Source organism: Ranitomeya imitator, chromosome 6 (assembly GCF_032444005.1).
Source record: "Ranitomeya imitator isolate aRanImi1 chromosome 6, aRanImi1.pri, whole genome shotgun sequence".
Lineage (NCBI taxonomy): Eukaryota > Metazoa > Chordata > Amphibia > Anura > Dendrobatidae > Ranitomeya > Ranitomeya imitator.
The window spans coordinates 515,914,099-515,930,812 of record NC_091287.1 but is presented as its reverse complement, the minus strand read 5'-3'; the positions used below and the strand labels follow the sequence as shown (position 1 = coordinate 515,930,812).

The 16,714-nt window shown below is 42.0% G+C and overlaps 1 protein-coding gene across 1 annotated transcript in view; it reads left to right on the top strand.

Moving 5' to 3' along the window:
• Positions 1-16,714, top strand: part of CSMD3 (CUB and Sushi multiple domains 3) — a 2,093,798-nt gene that overhangs the window by 228,753 nt on the left and 1,848,331 nt on the right. The window lies entirely within an intron of this gene.

Sequence of the window (16,714 nt, the reverse complement as noted above, 5' to 3'; positions counted from 1 at the left end):
ATCTATCACATTTACACTGTATGTCCTAACAAGGTGCATTGACAAAAGTTCTCATAATAGGACGTAGAAAAGTACCCAGTCAGGCACCTAATTTTATACTAAATAGATATGTTAACTTCTTTTCGTGGTTTTGCTCACAAATACAGTCTTTTCGGACAAAGATTCATGTTTTGTATTTATTCACGGACAAATATCGCCCCATTTGGTCCTATCTGGGCAATTTTTGGATAGCAGGAAGCTGAAAAATTTCAGTGCAATCCCGGTGTAAGGACACTTTTACACATATTAGCAGCAACAAGATCCAAAACAATACTTCACATATGGCCTTTCCGCAAACCCCTCCATGCAAATTGTTTTCAGATCACAATGGTAGCATCTCTTCATAGGAATCACAGAGGTCAAGATTTCTTTGACATTTGGGAGAGTTTTATAGAACTTTTATTATTATTATTATTATTATTTATTGTTATAGCGCCATTTATTCCATGGCGCTTTACATATGAGGAGGGGTATACATAATAAAAACAAGTACAATAATCTTAAACAATACAAGTTATAACTGGTACATGAGGAATGAGGATCCTGCCCACGAAGGCTCACAATCTACAAGGGATGGGTGAGGATACAGTAGGCGAGGATAGAGCTGGTCATGCAGCGGTTTGGTCGGTCGGTGGTTACGGCAGGTTGTAGGCTTGTCGGAAGAGGTGGGTCTTCATTTCTTTTTGAAGGTTTCGATGGTAGGCGAGAGTCTGATGTGTTTTGGTAGAGAGTTCCAGAGTAGGGGTGATACGCGAGAGAAATCTTTTATCTTACCACATGTATACGTCCTTGAAAGATAGTTTCAAACCAACCACATGGTTGCAATAAAGGCTGCTGATGGGAGATCCTCTGAGAGTGCTACATTGGTTTCCTTCTACAAGTTATATCTGTGACATGTAGGCACAAAGCCACACATCACAAGGAAGAGATCCTCTACTACTACTATTTTCTCGACAATCACTATAATTTTCCTTGATGGGAGAGAGGCGTAGACACGGGGAATTTTTATTGGCACTCATTTGACACCATTTTCAAAGCTGACTTTATTGTTCATTAACCTATTCCATAGTCATTTATAATGTTACATTGACGTACATTATATGTTTTTGTCATCCTAAAATAAAAAAAAAGTAATGTAACAACTGCGTACTGCTCATTCAAATGTGAAGAAATCTCATACTGACATAGTTACAGAATATTTGATATTTAATAACCTTTTAAGTATCTAAAAGATTCTCACCCAGGGTGATCATTAAGGGAACAAGAAGAGTCAATGAAAATTTACATAAAAAAATAAGAATAACATTATAATAAGAAATTAGAGGAAATTGATGTTTTAACCGACTTTTTCTATGCACACATATTTCTCCCATCTTTTGTTTTGGATAATAATTTTACTCACCATTTTTTAAACTTCCTCATCCTTTTCTACTCTTTCTTCTTCTCTTCCCTTCCTTTAGCCTCTCCAAACATTTTTTGAACATTCTTTACAGGAATGTTTTTATTTTATTCCTATATTCTTTTTTATTTGTTTGTGTTTTGGTACCATTTGACACCTTCTTTTTGTTCGGAAATGTAAAACAAATCCTCTGAATATTTTTTCTCTTCACATGCCATTACTACAGTATTTTACTGCTGTTCAGAATTAAATAATTGGATTCCTACTGTGCTGTGATAAATCAGTTTTAACTCTCATATTGTAGCCTATTGTATTTCTCACATCGTAAAGCAAATTACCTGAATGGAAAGATGGTTAAAAAAAATTCAGCATAAGCAATGAGGTAATGGCAGCTTCTTTTAATTTGTTAATTTTCTTTCAACCAGTGGAGTAGAAACGCTGTGTGCACTGAGTAGCTCATAACTGTGTGCCAAAACTCTAGACATGTACTGACCTTGATATTGATTTTGTACTTGGATTGAGCCGGTTGTCAGCTTAGAGCTGTTTTATATTACTTTAATTGATTGCAATGTTTTCGGTTCCTTTTGCTTCTTGCTCCAACTATACTCTGTCTCACTTGTGTCTCACTTTCTGGCACACAATATTTTTGAAAGCTGTAGAAGCTTTAGCAATCATAATGCCGTAATCTCCATACCTCAGACAAAAGCGTGATGATACAGTAGTGTGCAAAAGTTTTAGGCTGGTGTAGAAAAACTGCTGTAAAATAATGTTGCTTTCAAAAATAGAAGTGTTGACATTTTTTATCACTTAAAATGCAATGTCAATGGACAAAACTGAAATTTAAATCGAATCAATACACTATTTACTATTATCTACTAGTGATAAGCAGATTGTTTTTCTAAAAAAAATGATTTTTGGTGATATTGAGCAGATCTCAAAACTGGAAAGAAGGAGAAAGAGAGAAGGGGGCAGAGGGGTTCTGCTGGGAGATTGAGCCTCCCCTAAGCTCACTTTGGAAAAGGAAGAGAGATAAGGATGGAAAGAGAGAGGTATTAATGAAATGTATATTCCACTTTCCACTTACCCTATGGAATCTGGGGGTGGAAGAAAAACTGCTGTACAAAGTGCAGGTCCATGGCCCAACTATACTGCACTAGGAACACTGATCTATGACCACCACTGTGCAAGGTATGATTATCCTCTAAGTGTCACAGCTGTAAGATATTTTGTGGAAGCCATACAAATTGACATTAGCCCAATGATGTTTCAGCTGTGTGGAAAATAGTGTCAGGCAAGTTTATATTTTTAATATCAAAGTGTTCTAATTAGTGTGGAAGCATGAATTTCAGGAAGTTTGACTCAAATTCAGTCTGCCAGTGGTCAACTCACTGATGTACTTACCTGCACGCAACCTCCGATCCTCACAAGATCTCCTTCTCTACTCCCCTCTTATCTCCTCTTCCCACAATCGTATACAAGATTTCTCTCGCGTATCACCCCTACTCTGGAGCTCTCTACCGCAACATATCAGACTCTCACCTACTATTGAAACCTTCAAAAAGAACCTGAAGACCCATCTCTTCCGACAAGCCTACAACCTGCAGTAACCACCGATCGACCAAACCGCTGCACGACCAGTTCTACCCTCACCTACTGTATCCTCACCCATCCGTTCATTGGAGAACTAACAAAATATGCTCTGTGGAGGGAGGTTTATACAAATGCTTCTGTCTTTTCATATAATCCCAGAGAGCATTGAACAGGTTGAGATCAGCATTCTGTGGGGGCCATATCATCACTTCCAGGACTCTTCATCTCCTTTACTCTGTAGATAGTTCTTATTGACATTGGCTGTGCATTTGAGTTCATTGTCCTGGAGGAGAAAACATTTTAGTCAAATAGATGAATCCATGATTGTATTGCATGATGGATAGGTATCAGCCTTCATTTAAGACACCATTAATCTTGACTAAATCATCTCCATTGGCTGAAATTGCAGTTACAAACTTCAAAGGAACCTCCATAATGCTTCACTGTTGTCTGCAAACCCTAAAGGAATAAGCTGCCTTCTGTTACAGTTACATATTTAAGAAAAACATTGTGCATAGTTCAGTCACTTGGCCTTGTTTCTATGTTGAAGGAATGGTATTTGGCTGCAATTCTTTCATGAAGATCACTTATGACCAGCCTTCTCTAATAAAGTAAATGTATGTAATTGGATCCAACTGGTTGATGCAAGGTCTTAGCTGCTGCCACTGCTAGATATTTTCATCTGCTGCACAACGTTTCTTCGAATGACAACTGAAATCTACAGTTCATCATTTCTTCAATGCTGAGAAATACAGGCAGATACTTAATCATCATGCAATAGTTTTAAGGAGGCATTTGATTGGCTTTAAATTTATTCTGCAGCCAGACAAAAACCTCAAACATACAACAAATGTAATTAGGAATTATCTTCAGCATATAGAAAAACGAGTCTTGAAGCATTATGAGATAACTTTACAGTTCATAATGACGTTGAGCTTTGTTGAGCAAGAAGACAATGACTGGAATGAGGGGGGCAGAAGAGGATTGCGACATGGTAAGGATAAAAAAGAGGTCTTAGAACCGGACAACAGGCTGTGGGTATGCTTGGACATTTTAGTGGTGAATTATTATTTTGTAACTGTTTTTCTGGCCATTTACAGTTTAGAAAAATGTAACCTAACTTTTTTTTTTAATTTGACGGTAACAAATTGCAATTTTGTAAAATGTGAGCATAATTCAGTTCCAGTTGAATATAGTCACCCTTCTCTAGGGGTCACACCAAATATAGATTTAATTTACATTTCTCTTTAGTTCATCCACATTTTATTTTGTTAATTGAAAAAATTAAACTATTAAAATTTCTATTTTTAAAAGCTAATTTACTCTGCAATTTTTTTCCATACCTGCATAAAGGTTTTCCTGTATTTCTGGAAATAGGATTGCAAGTTTTAAGTACAGGTTAATCTGAGCAAACTCATGGATCCAGCTGCAACAGCAGAACACATGGAAAATTGGGTTCAACTTGGGAAACTGATGCAGACATGTCAATTAAATTAATAAATTTAATTAATTAATCTACTTGAGAAATTTCTTCTTGAACCTAAACATTTAAGAGCTTTAATGTGTTCAGTAGGATATTCTCTATGAAGAGTCCAAGTCACTTCCTCGAGCACTTTAAAGGATTATTGTTTGCTTTTTAAACTTTGGTATATTTCCTATTCTGCCAGAATACAGTATAACTTACTATAGTATAAAATAAAATATTCAGTATTCTACCATTTGAATGAATGTTTTAGGATCAGGTAATCCCATACCTTTAGTACAAAGATTAAAGCAAGCAAATAATTTATTTTGGAAGGAAGTAGCATTCGGGAGATAATTAGATATATATATATTTGGACAACGTCTCATGTCAAAATATTCCATTGATTTCTTCATCTTTTTCATGAAGCAGCCAAAATAGTGCAGAATTCAGAATATTATTAGCTAGTCTACTGTGACTGTAACATTGTCTTGTTATTGGACAGGTATTTAATTTGTACATTCTGTACAAGTTCTCTGTTATAAATAGAGGTATTATGGTACTCATAGGAAATTTAATATATACCTGGGCGTTGGTCTGCTCTCTATCTGAAAATAAAATCTCCCATAAGAGTAAAAACCTCTTCTAAAAAAATCCTCAATCTATTTTCAGAGTTTTGTTTTCTCTTAATCACATTGACTCTTAATACAATATTAGAAATGTATTTCCTCAAGTAATAAGAAGAAAATAAGGTAAATACAAAACATAAATGCAGTTACACATATGTAAAGGTAACAAGATATAAAATCAAGCATCAATGTCAATAATTAGTAAGTACAGTGGCAGGTAAAAGTTTGGGCACCCCTTGTCAAAATTACTGTTATTGTGAGCAGATAAGCAATTTGAAGATGAAATGATTTCTTAAAGGCCTAAAGTTAGAAATGACACATTTCCTTTGTATTTTTAAGGCAAAAACATATACATATATTTTTACATTTTACATTTTAAAAATTTCAAAAAGACAAATGGGCCGATGCAAAAGTGGCACTCAGTGTGATTAGTACCCAGTAGAACCTCTTTTTGAAAGTATCACAGCTTGCAAACATTTCATGTAGCCAAACACAAGTCTTTAAATTCTTGTTGGATGGATTTCCATTCTTCAATGGAAAATTCTTCCAGTTCTGAGAGATTGTGAGATTCATGGGTGGTTCTGCATGCACTGCTATTTGGAGATCTAGCCACAGATTTTCATTGATGTGCAGATCATGGGACTGCAAGGTGCCATTTTAACCCCTTCCCGACCCATGACGCCACGTAGGCGTCATGAAAGTCGGTGCCATTCCGACCCATGACGCCTATGCGGCGTCATGGAAAGATCGCGTCCCTGCAGATCGGGTGAAAGGGTTAACTCCCATTTCACCCGATCTGCAGGGACAGGGGGAGTGGTAGTTTAGCCCAGGGGGGGTGGCTTCACCCCCTCGTGGCTACGATCGCTCTGATTGGCTGTTGAAAGTGAAACTGCCAATCAGAGCGATTTGTAATATTTCACCCATTATAACGGGTGAAATATTACAATCCAGCCATGGCCGATGCTGAAATATCATCGGCCATGGCTGGAAATACTAGTGTGCCCCCACCCCACCCCTCCGATCGCCCCCCCACCCCCCCGATCTGGCCGGTACACTGCTCCGGCTCCCCTCCGCCCTGTGCTCCGCTCCCCCCGTGCTCGTGTCCGCTCCCCCCGTGCTCCAATCACCCCCCCGTGCTCCAATCACCCCCCCTGCACTCCGATCCACCCCCCGTGCTCCGTTCCACCCCCCCGTGCTCCATTCCAGCCCCCCCGTGCTCCGTTCCACGCCCCCCGCGCTCCGTTCCACCCCTCCCGCGCTCCGATTCCCCCCCCCGTGCTCCGATCCCCCCCCCCGTGGTCCCCCCCCACCCTATCATACTTACCGATCCAGCCGTGGTCCCGTCCGTCTTCTCCCGGGCGCCACCATCTTCCAAAATGGCGGGCGCATGCGCAGTGCGCCCGCCGAATCTGCCGGCCGGCAGATTCGTTCCAAAGTGCATTTTGATCACTGAGATATAATCTATCTCAGTGATCAAAATAAAAAAAATAATAAATGACCCCCCCCCCCCTTTGTCACCCCCATAGGTAGGGACAATAAAAAAATAAAGAATTTTTTTTTTTCCACTAATGTTAGAATAGGGTTAGGGTTAGGGTTAGGGGTAGGGTTAGGGGTAGGGTTAGGGTTAGGGTTAGGGCTAGGGTTAGGGGTAGGGGTAGGATTAGGGCTAGGGTTAGGGTTAGGAATGTGCACACGTATTCTGGTCCTCTGCGGATTTTTCCGCTGCGGATTTGATAAATCCGCAGTGCTAAACCGCTGCGGATTTATGGCGGATTTACCGCGTTTTTTTCTGCGCATTTCACTGCGGTTTTACAATTGCGATTTTCTATTGGAGCAGTTGTAAAACCGCTGCGGAATCCGCACAAAGAAGTGACATGCTGCGGAATGTAAACCGCTGCGTTTCCGTGCAGTTTTTCCGCAGCATGTGTACAGCGATTTTTGTTTCCCATAGGTTTACATTGAACTGTACACTCATGGGAAACTGCTGCGGATCCGCAGCGTTTTCTGCAGCATGTGCACATACCTTTAGAATTAGGCTATGTGCACACGGTGCGGATTTGGCTGCGGATTCGCAGCAGTGTTCCATCAGGTTTACAGTACCATGTAAACATATGAAAAACCAAATCCGCTGTGCCCATGGTGCGGAAAATACCGCGCGGGAACGCTGCGTTGTATTTTCCGCAGCATGTCAATTCTTTGTGCGGATTCCGCAGCGTTTTACACCTGTTCCTCAATATGAATCCGCAGGTGAAATCCGCACAAAAAACACTGGAAATCCGCGGAAAATCCGCAGGTAAAACACAGTGCCTTTTACCCGCAGATTTTTCAAAAATGGTGCGGAAATATCTCACACGAATCCGCAACGTGGGCACATAGCCTTAGGGTTGGGGTTGGAATTAGGGTTGTGGTTAGGGTTAGGGGTGTGTTGGGGTTAGTGTTGTGGTTAGGGGTGTGTTGGGGTTAGGGTTGTGATTAGGATTATGGCTACAGTTGGGATTAGGGTTAGGGGTGTGTTGGGGTTAGTGTTGGAGTTAGAATTGAGGGGTTACCACTGTTTAGGCACATCAGGGGTCTCCAAACGCAACATGGCGCCACCATTGATTCCAGCCAATCTCGTATTCAAAAAGTCAAATGGTGCTCCCTCACTTCCGAGCCCTGACGTGTGCCCAAACAGTGGTTTACCCCCACATATGGGGTACCAGCATACTCAGGACAAACTGCGCAACAATTACTGGGGTCCAATTTCTCCTGTTACCCTTGTGAATCTAAAAAAATGCTTGCTAAAACATAATTTTTGAGGAAAGAAAAATGATTTTTTATTTTCACGGCTCTGCGTTGTAAACGTCTGTGAAGCACTTGGGGGTTCAAAGTGCTCACCACATATCTAGATAAGTTCCTTGGGGGGTCTAGTTTCTAAAATGGGGTCACTTGTGGGGGGTTTCTACTGTTTAGGCACACCAGGGGCTCTGCAAACGCAACGTGACACCCGCAGACCATTCCATCAAAGTCTGCATTTCAAAAGTCACTACTTCCCTTCTGAGCCCCGACGTGTGCCCAAACAGTGGTTTACCCCCACATATGGGGTATCAGCGTACTCAGGAGAAACTGGACAACAACTTTTGGGGTCCAATTTCTCCTGTAACCCTTGGGAAAATAAAAAATTCTGGGCTAAATAATTATTTTTGAGGAAAGAAAACGTATTTATTATTTTCACGGCTCTGCATTATAAACTTCTATGAAGCGCTTGGGGGTTCAAAGTGCTCACCACACATCTAGATAGGTTCCTTTCAGGGTCTAGTTTCCAAAATGGGGTCACTTGTGGGGGGTTTCTACTGTTTAGGCACATCAGGGGCTCTGCAAACGCAACGTGACGCCCGCAGAGCATTCCATCAAAGTCTGCATTTCAAAACGTCACTACTTCAATTCCAAGCCCCGGCATGTGCCCAAACAGTAGTTTACCCCCACATATGGGGTATCACCGTACTCAGGAGAAACTGGACAACAAATATTGGGGTCAAATTTCTCCTGTTACCCTTGGGAAAATTAAAAAATTCTGGGCTAAATAATTATTTTTGAGGAAAGAAAACGTATTTATTATTTTCACGGCTCTGCATTATAAACTTCTATGAAGCACTTGGGGGTTCAAAGTGCTCACCACACATCTAGATAAGTTCCTTTGGGGGTCTAGTTTCCAAAATGGGGTCACTTGTGGGGGGTTTCTACTGTTAAGCCACATCAGGGGCTCTGCAAACGCAACGTGACGCCCACAGAGCATTCCATCAAAGTCTGCATTTCAAAACGTCACTACTTCACTTCCGAGCCCCGGCATGTGCCCAAACAGTGATTTACCCCCACATATGGGGTATCAGCGTACTCAGGAGAAACTGGACAACAACTTTTGGGGTCAAATTTCTCCTGTTACCCTTGGGAAAATAAAAAATTGCAGGCTAAAAGATCATTTTTGAGAAAATAATTTTTTTTTTTATTTTCATGGCTCTGCGTTATAAACTTCTGTGAAGCACTTGGGGGTTTAAAGTCCTCACCACACATCTAGATTAGTTCCTTTGGGGGTCTAGTTTCTAAAATGGTGTCATTTCTGGGGGATCTCCAATGTTTAGGCACACAGGGGCTCTCCAAACGTGACATGGTGTCCGCTAATGATTGGAGCTAATTTTCCATTTAAAAAGCCAAATGGCGTGCCATCCCTTCCGAGCCCTGCCGTGCGCCCAAACAGTGGTTTACCCCCACATATGGGGTATCAGCGTACTCAGGACAAACTGGACAACAATATTTGGGGTCCAATTTCTCTTATTATCCTTGGCAAAATAGGAAATTCCAGGCTAAAAAATCATTTTTGAGGAAAGAAAAATTATTTTTTATTTTCATGGCTCTGCGTTATAAACTTCTGTGAAGCACCTGGGGGTTTAAAGTGCTCAATATGCATCTAGATAAGTTCCTTGGGGGGTCTAGTTTCCAAAATGGGGTCACTTGTGGGGGAGCTCCAATGTTTAGGCACACAGGGGCTCTCCAAACGCGACATGGTGTCCGCTAACAATTGGAGCTAATTTTCCATTCAAAAAGTCAAATGGCGCGCCTTCTCTTCCGAGCCCTGCCGAGTGCCCAAACAGTGGTTTACCCCCACATATGAGGTATCGGCGTACTCGGGAGAAATTGCCCAACAAATTTTATGATCCATTTTATCCTACTGCCCATGTGAAAATGAAAAAATTGAGGCGAAAAGAATTTTTTTGTGAAAAAAAATTACTTTTTCATTTTTACAGATCAATTTGTGAAGCACCTGAGGGTTTAAAGTGCTCACTAGGCATCTAAATTAGTTCCTTGGGGGGTCTAGTTTCCAAAATGGGGTCACTTGTGGGGGAGCGCCAATGTTTAGGCACACAGGAGCTATCCAAACGCGACATGGTGTCCGCTAACGATGGAAATAATTTTTCATTCAAAAAGTCAAATGGCGCTCCTTCCCTTCCGAGCCTTACCATGTGCCCAAACAGTGGTTTACCTCCACATGTGAGGTATTGGTGTACTCAGGAGAAATTGCCCAACACATTTTAGGATCCATTTTATCCTGTTGCCCATGTGAAAATGAAAAAATTGAGGCTAAAAGAATTTTTTTGTGAAAAAAAAGTACTTTTTCATTTTTACGGATCAATTTGTGAAGCACCTGGGGGTTCAAAGTGCTCACTATGCATCTAGATAAGTTCCTTGGGGCGTCTAGTTTCCAAAATGGGGTCACTTGTGGGGGAGCTCCAATTTTTAGGCACACGGGGGCTCTCCAAACGTGACATGGTGTCCGCTAAAGAGTGGAGCCAATTTTTGATTCAAAAAATCAAATGGCGCTCCTTCCCTTCCAAGCCCTGCCGTGCGCCAAAACAGTGGTTTACCCCCACATATGAGGTATCAGCGTACTCAGGACAAATTGGACAACAACTTTCGTGGTTCAGTTTCTCCTTTTACCATTGGGAAAATAAAAAAATTGTTGCTAAAAGATAATTTTTGTGACTAAAAAGTTAAATGTTCATTTTTTCCTTCCATGTTGCTTCTGCTGCTGTGAAGCACCTGAAGGGTTAATAAACTTCTTGAATGTGGTTTTGAGCACCTTGAGGGGTGCAGTTTTTAGAATGGTGTCACTTTTGGGTATTTTCAGCCATATAGACCCCTCAAACTGACTTCAAATGTGAGGTGGTCCCTAAAAAAAATGGTTTTGTAAATTTCGTTGTAAAAATGACAAATCGCTGGTCGAATTTTAACCCTTATAACTTCCTAACAAAAAAAAATTTTGTTTCCAAAATTGTGCTGATGTAAAGTAAACATGTGGGAAATGTTATTTATTAACTATTTTGTGTCACATATCTCTCTGGTTTAACAGAATAAAAATTCAAAATGTGAAAATTGCGAAATTTTCAAAATTTTCGCCAAATTTCCGTGTTTATCACAAATAAATGCAGAATTTATTGACCTAAATTTACCACTAACATGAAGCCCAATATGTCACGAAAAAACAATCTCAGAACCGCTAGGATCCGTTGAAGCGTTCCTGAGTTATTACCTCATAAAGGGACACTGGTCAGAATTGCAAAAAACGGCAAGGTCTTTAAGGTCAAAATAGGCTGGGTCTTGAAGGGGTTAAAACCTTCAGATTGCATCTTTTGAGGTCGACTATTGTGGATTTTGACGTGTGTTTAAGCTAATTATCCATTTATAGAAGCCATCCTCTTTTCAACTTCAGCTTTTTTACAGATGATCATATGTTTGCATCAAATATTTGTTGAACTTTCAATGAATCCATTCTTACCTTTACCCATGAAATGTTCCTCTTGCCATTGGATGCAAAACAACCCCAAAGCTTAATTGATCCACCCCCACAGTTATGGTTGTTGAGATGCTCTTTTCCTCAAATTCCGTGAATTCTTTTCTCCACACATTTCTTTCATCATTGTGGCCAAAGAATTCTATTTTAACCTCATCAGTCCACAGGACTTGTTTCCAAAACACATCAGGCTTGTTTAGATGTTCTTTTGCATATCTTTGATTCTGAATTTTATGATGAGGATGCAGGAGAGGTTTTCTTCTGATGACTCTTCGATGATGGCCATATTTATGCAGGTGTCTCTGAACAGTAGAACAAGGTACTTCAAATCCAGTGTCTGATAATTTTTCTGAAGGACTTTAGCAGTCAAGTGGGGTTCGGAGTTGCCTCTCTCAATTCTACAAGCAGGTCTCGCTGAAATTTTTTTTGGTCTTCCAGATGTGTTTTCTTGCCCTCCGCTTTTCCTGTTAAATTACATTTCTTAATTATATTTTGAACTAAGAAAAAGGCATCTTGAAAATACTTTGCTATCCTCTTGTAGCCTTCTTTTGCTTTGTGGGCCTGCACCATTTTCATTTTCAGAGTGTGAGGCAGCTGCTTAGAAGAACCCATGGCACAAGGTTAGAGGAGGCTATTTTTTTGTAAAGCTTGGAAATTTGCATCATGTGGCCTTTCCTAACGATGATAGCGAACAAGCTATAACTCTAACAGACTAATTAAGGCTTGAAACCTTTGCAAAAGTTATCTGAACTTACAAATCTCCAACGGTCACCAAACTTTTGCATTGGCCCATTTTGGTTTTTGCAATGTTTAAAATATAAAAAATGAATAAATATACATGTTTGCTTAAAATAAAAAACAAAATGTGTCATCTTTAACTTCAGGTCTTTTAGAGATCATTTAATCTTCAACGTGCCTAACTGTTTACAATAACAATAATTTTTACCAGGGTGCCCAAACTTTTACATGCCACTGTATATTTAAAAGTGTTGCATACAGTAAGCTTGTGTCCATCTACCAAAGATGCACATGCAGTAATATATTTCTACACTGAATAGCATAACAAACAGAGCATAATTGCAAATGTAATAGATATTTAACAAATACCACAGAGAACCCCGACGCACGTTTAGCACACTGCTTTCTAATGGGGATTTGAATATTGTAAATTGTGCACATTTAATATAAAAACATTCCAGAAACAAATAAGCAATCCTAGTTTAAATAGCATTTGTACTTAGTTCCTAAAATAATATTATTGAAAAATTATCCATTATATTATTTTAATCAGACTCCCCTTGTAGATTTCAACATGTCTAGTTTTTTAGTCTAACAAATCGATAAGCAATTAAATAGCTTTCCAATTTTGCAATTGAATATTCCATAATATGCTTTGGAATCTCTCAAAATTTCCCGCCTCCCCCCAAAAAAAACAATTTCTGAAAAAAAAGTATGCAAATTGTCTTTTTAGAGAGGAAGAGGAATAGAACTCTAGTGCCACCTATTGGAAGTAGCAATCCTAAAAGTCAATGTTGAACCTTTAACGCACCTTGTCACATGACTTAGGATAAAAGTCATGTGACAAGGCTCGTTAAAGGGTCGACATTGGATTCCATCTTCAACTCCTCCTCTCTTTTCGGCCTCTATTACGTCAATTCTTATGGAATTTATCATTCACATTAGGCATTTTTACTTTGTGCTGTGACTTTCAGCATTTAGACAGGTAGTATGGCAAGCACTCTTGCTGAGATCCGAGGTGCTGGTGAAGAGGGATGACAGTCCCCATAATAGAGTAATGTTCAATCACCGCACACTCTTGATAGATGTTTTTGAATATTTAATTATACAGATGTAGATGCAGCGATAACTCAATTCGTGAATAAGGAAATGGTGCAGGGATAGAGAAAATGGTGAGGCACCAAGAACATTAACGTTTCAACCCTCATAGGGTCTTATTCATATAGTCACTGTTGGCAAAATTCACTGGTGTAAAAGATATCTTGCTTGCAAAAAGACACATGAATCCTGGGTAGGTCCGGCACACCTTTGCCTTGGATTGCAACCTCCTTTTGGGGAGATACCTGTTTATCTAATAAATCTTAGTTGTAAATAGTGTTGAGCGATACCTTCCGATATCGGAAAGTATTGGCATCGGATAGGATCGGCCGATATTCAAAAAATATCGGATATCGCCGATACCGATACCCGATCCCAATGCAAGTCAATGGGACCAAAATATCGGAATTAAAATAAACCCTTTCTTTCCTTGTAGGTTCATTCTACATGAAGGAAAACAACTAAGAATAATGCCGGATGTATTTGGGGAGGTGGCGGAGACATTAAAGTCATAGAGGTTTATCCCAATCAAATAGAATAGCATGTTTTTTGTTTTTTTTTAAGACGTTCGGAGTGACAAAGATATTGACTATGTAAATTTTTTTTTTATTTTGTCAGATATTGATGTTTCACTATTCCACGCCCTTCCCCTTCTTTTTTTTCTTTTTTTTTTTCTTTTCCCACACTTTCATCTTCATCATCAGCATCTTTGACATCAACTTCTTCTTCACCTTATTCATCTTCTTCTTCATCCTTTACCTTTTTTTTTTTTTTTATTACATTCTTCATATTCATTTTATTCAACTATTATTATTCTTCCTATTCTACATATTCTTTTTATTCCACTGTTATTATTCTTCCTATTCTACTTCTTCATCATATTCTCATTTGTGACAGGCATTCCCGTAGTTGTTATCTATAAAAGTTGGAAGATTACACCTTCCGTTCTGCCAGTCACAAAAGTTACATTTGTCCGCGTTCAGTTTGGCCTGCAGCATCAGGCTTTATCCAGGGGCACCACGAGGAGGAACGGACTCACCCCCATACACTGCTTAGTCTTCTTCTGCATATAATTTAGATAATATCTTTTGCTCTGATATTAAGTCTTATGCTTAATGTTCTTCTGCTCTTTCTTCTGCAGCCTCTTGTTCTTCTGCTTCTCGGTCTTCCATGTCGTCGTCTCCAGGGTCGTCGTCTCCAGTGTCGTCATCTCCGCCGTCGTCGTCTCAGCCGTCGTCGTCTCCGCCGTCGTCGTCTCCGCCGTCGTCGTCGTCGTCGTCATCGGGGTGGTCTTCCGGGTCGTCGTCGTCGTCATCGGGGTGGTCTTCCGGGTCGTCGACTTTAGGGTCTTCAACTTGGAAATGTAGCAGAAGGTACAAGAAGGCTGAGAAAATGCCAAGAACCAGCTAATGGAACTGGAACTCGGATGGCTACCCGAAGGTTCAAGAGCCTATGGAACTACCGAGGACCAGCTGACGTTACTGGAACCCGGTTACTAAGCAGGAGGTACCCGTGCTAAAAAGCACTACCAAGGACCGCCTGACGTTGGCGGAACTCGGATACCCAGAAGGAGGTACCTAAGCCAAAGGCTCTGCCCAGAAGCAGCTGACGGTACTGGAACCAGGATGGGGAGCAGAAGGTACAAGAGCAAAAGACACTGCCGAGAACCAGCTGACGGTACTGGAACCCGGATGGGTAGCCGAAGGTCCAAGAGCCAATGGAACTACCGAGGACCAGCTGACGTTACTGGAACCCGGTTACTAAGCAGGAGGTACCCGTGCCTGAAAGCACTACCAAGGACCACCTGACGTTGGTGGAACTTGGATACCCAGAAGGAGGCACCTAAGCCAAAGGCTCTGCCCGGAACCAGCTGACGGTACTGAAACCAGGATGGGGAGCAGAAGGTACAAGAGCAAAAGACACTGCCGAGAACCAGCTGACGGTGCTGGAACCAGGTGGTGGACCTGAAGGCCCACAGGAGAGGAGAGAACAGCTAGGCCGCGAGGCAGCCGCAGTTACCGAACCCCAACAGTCCTACAGGGGGAGCTGGGCCTACTGGCACTACAGAACCAGCCTTGACTACCAGTTCACGCAGCCCACATAGGAAGCTCCTAAACTGGAGGCACCCTGGAGTTGGCTAACCCGACCACACCACGACGGGGCAAGCATAGGCGTCTCAGTGAGCTTGACACAACCCGGAAACAGCTGACGGTGCTGAAACCAGGCTTGGCACGAGGGAGTACCTGTCACAAGAACACTGCCGAGAACCAGATGGCGGTGCTGGAACCCAGATGCGTTGCCCCAGTGTGCAAGAGCCAATGGCACGACCGAGGACCAGCTGGCGGTGCTGGAACCCGGTTACTAAGCTGTAGGTGCCCTCGCTTAAAAGCACTACCAAGGACCGCCTGACGTTGGCGGAACTCGGATACCCAGGAGGAGGCACCTAAGCCAAAGGCTCGGCCTGGAACCAGCTGACGGTGCTGGAACCAGGTGGTGGACCCGAAGGCCCACAGGAGAGGAGAGAACAGCTAGGCCGCGAGGCAGCCGCAGTTACCGAACCCCAACAGTCCTACAGGGGAAGCTGGGCCTACTGGCACTACAGAACCAGCCTTGACTACCAGTTCACGCAGCCCACATAGGAAGCTCCTAAACTGGAGGCACCCTGGAGTTGGCTAACCCGACCACACCACGACAGGGCAAGCATAGGCGTCTCAGTGAGTTTGACACAACCCGGAAACAGCTGACGGTGCTGAAACCAGGTTTGGCACGAGGGAGTACCTGTGACAAAAACACTGCCGAGAACCAGCTGGCGGTGCTGGAACCCGGATGCTTTGCCTATCAAACATTGTCTTCCTACAGCCCCAACTAGCGGTGTTGGAGCAAAGGGTAAGCAGGGGGAGCAGAGTGTAGGCCGAAGCCTGCACTGGAGTCAGCTTTGTGTCTGCGTAGCGTTTGCAGGACACTTTGCCGGCTACACAGTGGGGGAACAGCAGGCGGTGCTGAACCCCACTAACACATTGGCTGGTGTTTTTCTCTGTGCAGCTAGCACTTCCAGGCTAAAACTGGCAGTGTTATGAGCCCAGGGTCAGCAGGAGGAGGAGAGGAGCAGAGTGTAGGCCGAAGCCTAGTTGAACCAATTTCAAAGGTAACCTTTAACCCCCCCCTCAGGTGTTGCAAGGTACAAGAGCCACACCTTGTGCGATGGCCATGAAACCCAGACCTGCAGTGTCTTTTAATAAAGTCACACTGCAGAGCTGGGATTCGTGACCTTGCGCAGTAAATTTTGTCGCCTGTCCCTCATGTCCTTACACCTGCATCAGACTGGGCGGCCTCATCTGATCCCTTCTCGCATGCCGCGGCCATGAGGCCGCACATTCTGAAGAAGGCAGAAGGAGATGAGTAAAGACAGGCGAAGATATCCACTGCTCGTGCCC